The following is an 8,347-nucleotide window of genomic DNA, read 5'->3' as shown; positions in this document are numbered from 1 at the left end:
GTCTGACTAAAATGTACACTTTGTTGTATTGATCTTATTTCTAAGAACTACAGAGAACAAAACACTGTAGATGGTAGTTTAGAAGAGGCAGAGGCCCTTATATGAACCTATAACCCAGGGAGATGATAAATATTTCTATGGAGACAAAATACAGGCAAGAGATGATGTATGGCATGAAAAAGAAATAAAATCCTGTAGACAGTTATCAGCTGGATGTAGACAGAAAATTAGATTTCAGAGAAGGTTCCTACATATTCTTTGTAAGAATTTTTCATAAAAGGTCTCTAGATTAATAGAACCTATTTCAAAGACAGTGTTGTAAAAATGGACAGGGCCATGGCAGTATAATAGAGCATACTGTCAACAACATGATCACCATGTCTCTTCACATAGATACTCTCTGAAAATGAACAGAAAAGTGGTAATGCTGGTTGGTTACCAAGTAAGCGAGACAAATTGTTAGAAAATCTGTCTTGTTTCAGGCAGAAATGATGAGGTATTAAAATGTCTCACAAACATTTTAATCTGGCGTAGCAATTTGAGAAGAATCTGTGCTAATTCTTTAAGTATTTGGCATAATTTAACAGTGAAGTCACCTGGTCCTGGGCTTTTTTTTAATGGAAGACTTTTCTTTGATGGAAGACTGATTTTACAAACATTTTAAACTGGTGTAATGGAGGCGCAGGGAAATCTGAGCACTGAAATGGACACCACTGCAAACCTTGTGTTACAGAGGCCTGAGAGATAAAACTGTTGAAGCAGGTGTTACCATCCATGGAGTCCTGTGTTAAACCACCGATGTTGCTGCTTATCCTGAAGGCACCTTTGAATTGTCACAGCATTTTATGAGCCACTCTGCATGTAACCATTTCTAATTAAACTTTATTTTTACTTGCCTCTTATTATTCAAGGACTCCTAGGTTTCATTGTAGTATCTTAGAAAGTACATCTTAGAGTAGTTTTTCTTGTCCCTTTTCACTTCTCAATGTTTTCTCAGGATGAAATGGAAAGAGAACATTAAAAAATGGCCTGTTTGACATGTTCCTTTTGGTTAAGATATTTCCTCAGCAGCCTTTCCTAATATTTTAATAACTGGTTTTGGAAAAGTTCAATACATTTTTGTTGTTGTTGTTGTTGTTCGTTATTTAATGAGCTTCCCCTCCGAAATCAGAACACCAGTTTGTGAGGGTAAACTCCGTTCCTTAGAGCAAAGACAGATCGCAGGGATCCCTGGCGCTGCGGCACAGCCTTGATCTTCGGCAGTATTTGCGAATCCACAGCTTTCTGATCAACCTTGCGCTGCTCTGTTATCTCATATTTCTCCTTCTCCGTGTGGAAGATCTCGCCTTCCTGGTGTCTGGGCTTCCGCAGCTGCTTCTTTTTGAAATAAGCATCGGTGAGATGCTCTGGGATTTCCACACCGCTGATGTCAATTTTGGTGGAGGTGGCGATGACCAATTTCTGGTGTGTTCTACGCAGAGGAACCCGATTCAGGGAAAGAGGCCCAGCCACAAGCAGCAAACCAGGGCTCAGCTGCTTCAGGAAAACCGCCCTCTTGCCCCTGTGGCGCCCCGTGAGGATGATGAGGATGGTCCCCGGGGTGATGCTGGCCCGCAGCTTCCTCACCTGCTGCCTGAAGGGCTTTTTGCCGTGGCTCAACAGCTTCCGAGGGACATCCTTGGTGGGATAGTATCGCGGCATTTTGCGGAGCTTGACCACCCTGGTGCCACCATTCTTGTCGCCACCAACTGGTTTCGTGACGGTAGCCAGCACCTTCTCCCTCTTCTTCTTCCTTTCAATCCTGGACTGGGAGCCGCGTGCTTCCTCTTGTACAGGGCTTTCCTGGACCACATGGCGGACCGGGAGTACCTGCCAATCCCTCTCACCAGGACGGGGCTCCGGCTGCAGTGGGGCTTCCCCTTCCTGGGCTTCTTATCCGTGAGGGTCTTCTTCTTCGCCTTTGCTGCGGGCATGATCAGCTTTCTTGGCTGGAGATTTCTTCGCAGCGTCCGGCTTTGGGGCTGGAGCTCTTTCACCCGCCATCTTGCAAGACAGGAAGCAAAATGTGAAGAACTTTGTCTACTGGGGATAGAACTGATTAGCCTTGGAAGATTAAGTGATATAAGAGGCAGATAGGATTAAATCAATTAGACTCATGAGCTGGAAAAATACACCCTTCCTGCTCCCTGGATGATCTCATGTGATCATACACCTTATTTGTTGATTAGATTACATGACCACTCCCCCTGTGAAAGTGTATAAAAGGTGTGTAGCACAGGGGGCCCCTCTCTTGTTCTACACCTCAGGGCACCTGCCTTCTCTCTGTTTTCCTGACAGCAGTAGGCTACCTATGGCTGCTCCTAGCCACACACTGCTTCACGTGGCTCCTACTCTGCTTTCTGCCTGGTATAGACCCAGCTTATGCTTTTAGACTCTTTTCTCCCTTAAAACAAAGCCCATACTTTCCTGTGTATTTCTCTAGTTTAATAAATGCTAAAAATTTACCATATCACCTGTTTTATTCAAGCCAATATTCAGAATTCTTATCTAAATAGATGGCAAGAACACTCAAGATATTAATATCAAAATAATTAATAAAGCTAACCCACAATAAATATTCATTTATTCCTGACTAATGGATCCTCACTTGTTCCAAAACCTTTTATGTCTACCAGTTGCATTGATTCCACTTAATTCAGAATTTCCAAAAAGTCTTCTACAAGCTGTTCAATTTTAAAGTTTTAAATGGAACAGATAAAATAAATAAATCTCTCAAAAATAACCCACAACTCTTCTTCTGGGTCTATGTTTTCTCATTTTATACATCAATCAAGGTTTTCCACCCCCCCACACACACACACTTTATGCTAAAGTATACTGACACAGCTTACATATTTATATCATCCTTTTAATATTTTTTCAAGTTCAAAGAGTGGGCACAGAAGAGGACCCCTAGTGAAACTTAGACTTCAAAGATGATGACATGGAGCTATTTGTAAACCTATGAAATGCTATATGGATCCAAGACTCTTTTCATCCTTTTGAAAAGAGTCTCTAAGGCACTCACCTAAGAGATTTGAAAAATATTTCCTTTTAATGTTCTAATTCCTTTTACTTTGTGGTATGATCGATTATTCACAAACAACCTACAAATGCTTCAATTTCTCATTTCTTGAAGTATCCTATTTCATCAATACTCTGAGATGAGTACATAGTCTTGTTAGTAATCTTTGACTCAATCAACTTCCTTCAGAAATGGTCCAAGTGTAGAAGAAGGGGGCCTTCAAGGCTTAGGAGACTTCTACATAACAGTTAAGAGAGGGTTTGAGAGCACAACCAGCAACAATAAAGGAATAATTAAAACTACAAGCTATAAACAATATCTCTCCTGGGTAACAGACAGAACAACTCTACTAATTGGTCACTTGCCTAAGCTCCAAGATGTCCCTTGAGGATGTTAACCTTTTGAGACATTATGATATCAAGAAACTCTCATTTCTACCTGAAAAAAAATGTGGATGATATATAGGTCATTTCTAACCTTGTTATCCATATATTAAATTGTATCTTCCTAGAATAGGAATAATCAGATATGAAGAAGTGGCAAATTCTCAGAAATTCTCAGATTGTACAGTAAATGAGTTTACATTCTCTACTTTCTCATTTTAGACCAGTTTTTTACATATAAATGGGACTACATGGATGGATCATATTCATAAAGACCTTCCAGAGATTTGGAATAAGAAAGAAGAAACATAAACAGGTCCCTCTTCTCTCTCAAGCTCTGTTTGGTTTAAAGGACTGAAAAAGAAGGAAAGGAAGAATCAGAGGAGAAAACAAATCATATGAAGAGAAGCAGAGATGATGAGAAAAGACAAAGGGCTGGGAAAAGTATGTAGGGAGCTTTGAAAAGACATATAACTTTCATGCTCCCTAAAACATACACCAATATCTTTCATCTCCATACTAAGCAAGAAAAGCAGAAAATCTTGTTTTTCCACTCAAGAAACTAACAAGAATTAAGCACCTGCCTGTAGTGGAATGAGAAGGCCATGCCAAGATGGCCACTGGCAATGGAAACTGCCTGGCAACAGACTGTGATTTGATGGCTTCAGAACCCACATGGCAATGGAGCCTGCCTGGCAACAGGCTGTGATTGGTTAGGGCATAGACCGCCCCTTGACCGGATTGGCTGCCTTCGCTATATAAGCTGCTGTACCAACTGAAATAAACGAGTCTGTGGGCTGCTCGCCTCTGGCCCACTTTCACCTGACTCCCGGGGTCTGTGTGGTGACTCCACGCCTCTTGCCCCCACCGCACTCCTCCTCTCAGAACGATTCCACAGCAACAGCTGCCCACTGATAATCAAGGTCAGACTTTTATTTCAGAAAAACACTTTTTTTTTGGCACTACATGAGAACAATGTCTTACAGAGAACAGAAGAGGCAAGGCTACAGAGAAGACCAAGCAGCTTTCTACAGTAGATTACAGTTGATTCCTACTCAGGCATTTAAAATATTGTCTTGTTATGAATCAACATAAATGAATTTTTTTTTGGACAGGCAGAGTGGATAGTGAGAGAGAGAGACAGAGAGAAAGGTCTTCCTTTGCCATTGGTTTACCCTCCAATGGCCTCTGCGGCCAGTGCACTGTGGCCGGCGCATTGCACTGATCCGAAGCCAGGAGCCAGGTGCTTCTCCTGGTCTCCAATGCAGGTGCAGGGCCCAAGCACTTGGGCCATCCTCCACTGCCTTCCCGGGCCATAGCAGAGAACTGGCCTGGAAGAGGGGCAACCAGGATAGAATCCGGCACCCCAACCGAGACTAGAACCTGGTGTGCCAGCACCACAAGGCAGAGGACTAGCCTGTTGAGCCACAGCGCCGGCCATAAATGAAATTTTTGAAAATAAGTTGAATGGAGTTGAAACAAGAGAATAAAATTTATCCTCTAATCAATGTCTTTTCAAAAATTTCATTTATGTTGTCTCATAACAAGACAACATTATTAGAATTCCAAGGCAGCAGGATAGGGAAAGGGTGTACTACTCTAGGCTAGGGGAAAATAGTTTTTAAAAAAAAATTGGAGAGAGTTCATCCTCAGGAGAGCGTTGGAGAGAAAACTGCAGTGGAAATTCTGCGGAAGGAGAAGGGATACCATGAATCTGTGTGGAAGGTGCAGACACATAGCAATGAGCACAGACACAACACATTACCCCAGCAGCTGAGGTTGGACAAAGTGCCAGCTTTGGAAAGCAAGGTGAGATCAGACAATAGCGGCCCATGCCACCGGTGATATAGCTGGAGGGAGACCATAGTCAACTACATTGTCTTTGAGTCAGCCTGGAGCCCTGAGGAGGGCAGGGTACCTACTAACTTAGTGAAAAAGGGAGCATGTTTCTCTCTCTGTAACCCCCCCAACAATAGCACCTGGAAACCAGCTGAGAGTGAGTAGGCACCATGTTGGACATACGTAGCAGCTTCAGTAGCTCTTGTCCATGCATGCAACAACTGGTGAGGGCAAGATGCCATCTTAGCAGTATCAGCTGCAGCAGACTCAGGTGTGTACACCTAGCAATGGGTGGGGATAAGGAGCCATTCTGACATCAGTACCAGTGCAGAGGCTCTTGTATATGCCCAGCAACTGGTGGGGAGAAGGCATGATTGTGAAACGAGCAGGGGCACACAGACACACAGCCAGCATTTTACTGAATGGGGAAAAGTGTGAAGCATTCCCACTAAAATCCAGAGCCAGACAAGGGTTCCACAATCACCACTGCAACTCAGTATAGGCCCAGAAGTTTTAGCCGGAGCCATTAGGCAAGAAAAAGAAATCAAAGGGATACAAATTGGAAAGGAAGACGTCAAACTATCCCTATTTGAAGATGACATGTTTCCATAAATAGGGGAACCAAAAGACTCCACTAAGAGACTATTGGAACTCATGAAATAGTTTGGTAAAGTGGCAGGAAATAAAATTAACACACAAACATTAATAGCCTTGTATACACAGAAAATGCCATGGCTGAGAAAGAACTCTTAAGAGCAATCCGAGTCACAATAGCTACAAAAAAATTAAATAACTTGGAATAAATTTAACCAAGGGCATCAAAGACCTCTATGATGAAAAGCACAAAACTTTAAAGGAAGAAATAGAAGACCAAAAAATGGAAAAATCTACCATGTTCCTGGATTGGAAAAATCAACATCATCAAAATGTCCATACAACTAAAAGCAACTTACAGATTCTATGCAATATCAATCAAAATATCAATGCCATTCTTTTCAAATCTAGAAAAAAATTATGCTGAAATTCATATGGAAACACAGGAGAACCCAAATAGGAAGAGCAATCTTATACAGCAAAAACAAAGCCAGAGGATTCACAATGCCAGATTTCAAGACATACTACAGGACAGTTATAATCAAAACAGCCTAGTACTGACACAGAAACAAACATGTAGACAAATGGAACACATAGAACTCCTAATAGACATGATCAGAAAATATCTTAATCACAAAATATTACATCCAAAGTTTCAAAATAAAGCAAACAAAAATACTAAAACGTGCACAAGAGAAATGCCATATTACCTTCAGAGGACCTCCAATTTAGAATGACAGCTGATTTTTCATTAGAAATCCTATAATCCAGGAGAGAGTGGAGAGACACAGACCAAGTCCTAAAGAAAAACAAAATGTCTACCCAAAGCTGTACCCAGCAAAGCCTTAATTTATAAATGAAGATGAAATAAAAACCTTACAAAAACAGAAATAGAAGGAATTTTTCACCTCTTATCCAGATTTACAAGTAATATTTAATGAAACAAAGCAAGACAGTCATCATCATGAAAAAAAAAGTGAAAGCAGAAAATATCCTAGTAAATGTATCAGGAAATCCAAGACAATAAAAAGGAAAATTTATGAAAAAAGGACCAAGTAGTTACTTAACAATAACAACCTTGAATTTAAATGGCCTAAATTCTCAAAATTAAATATACAGACTAGCTGAAGAGATTAAAAAATAAGACCCATCTATTTGCTGCCTAAAAAAATCACATCTCACCAACAAAGACACAAATAGACTGAAAGTGAAGAATAGAAAAAGATATCCCATGCTAATGGAACGAAAAGGAGTAGACATTACAATATCAGGCAAAACAGACTTTAACACAAAAATTTTTTAAACAGACAAAGGACATTATGTGAAGATTAAGGGATCAATTCAACATGAATATGTGACTATAGTAAATGTATACACAACCAATGCCAGGGTACCTGGATTTTCGAAACAAATGTTAGTAGAACTACAGGGAATCATAGGCTCCAGCATAATAATAAAAAGGGATTTCCACACCCACTTTTATCAATAGACAGAATGACTAGACAAAAAAAATCAACAACAGAACTAATCTACACTATGGACCAAACGGACCTAACTGATATCTACAGAACTTTTCATCTCACAGCTGCAGAATACACATTCTTCATCAGTGTGTAGAACTTTCTCTAGGATAGATCATATGCTGGACCATAAAGCAAGTTCCAGAAAATTCAAAAACATTGAATTCATACCATCTATCTTTTCTGCCCTCAATGGAATGAAGCTTGAAATTAACGATTCAAGAATCTCTAGAACATATAAAAACAAATGGAGACTGAATCACATGCTCCTGAATGAACAATGGGTCATAGAAGAAATCAAAAGGGAAATAAAAAATTCCTGGAACTGAATGAATGTGACAATACAACATATCAAAACTTATGGGATACAGAAAAACAGTGTTAAGAGGGAAGTTTATAGTAATTAATGCCTACATCAAGAAATTGAAGGGGCTGGCACTGTGGCATAGGTTAAGCCTCCACCTTCAGCACCAACATCCCATATGGACACTGGTTCAAGTCCCAGCTGTTCCATTTCCAATCCAGCTCTCTGTTAATGGCCTGAGAAAGCAGTCAAAGATGTCCCAGTGCATGGACCCCTGCAAGCACGTGGGAGACACAGAAAAAGCTCCTGATTCCTGCCTTTGGATAGGCCCAGCTCGGGCCTTGGTGGCCATTTGGGGAGTGAATCAGCAGATGAAAGATCTCTCTTTCTTTGTCTTTCCCTCTATCTGTCTGTAACTCTGCCTCTCAAATAAATAAAAAAACTTTAAAAAAATTTGGAAAGGTGTCAAATAAATATCTAACAATGAAGTTGAGTACCTAAAAAAACAAGAACATACCAAGCAGAAAAATATTAGGAGGAATAAAATAATTGAAATTAAGAGAAGAAATAAACAAAATTGAGTTTAAAAAATGTACAAAAGTAGAATGAAGTGCTGGCTTTTAAAAAAAAATAAACAAAATTG

At 40.3% G+C, this 8,347-nt stretch overlaps 1 pseudogene; it reads right to left on the bottom strand.

Annotated features, from left to right (window-relative positions):
• Positions 1–1,137: 1,137 nt before the first annotated feature.
• Positions 1,138–2,043, bottom strand: LOC133764194 (large ribosomal subunit protein eL6-like; annotated as a pseudogene).
• Positions 2,044–8,347: the final 6,304 nt, after the last annotated feature.

This window comes from Lepus europaeus, chromosome 7, assembly GCF_033115175.1.
Source record: "Lepus europaeus isolate LE1 chromosome 7, mLepTim1.pri, whole genome shotgun sequence".
NCBI classification, from domain to species: Eukaryota; Metazoa; Chordata; class Mammalia; order Lagomorpha; family Leporidae; genus Lepus; species Lepus europaeus.
Note: the sequence above shows the minus strand (reverse complement) of the source record. Positions and strands in the feature narration are given on the sequence as shown.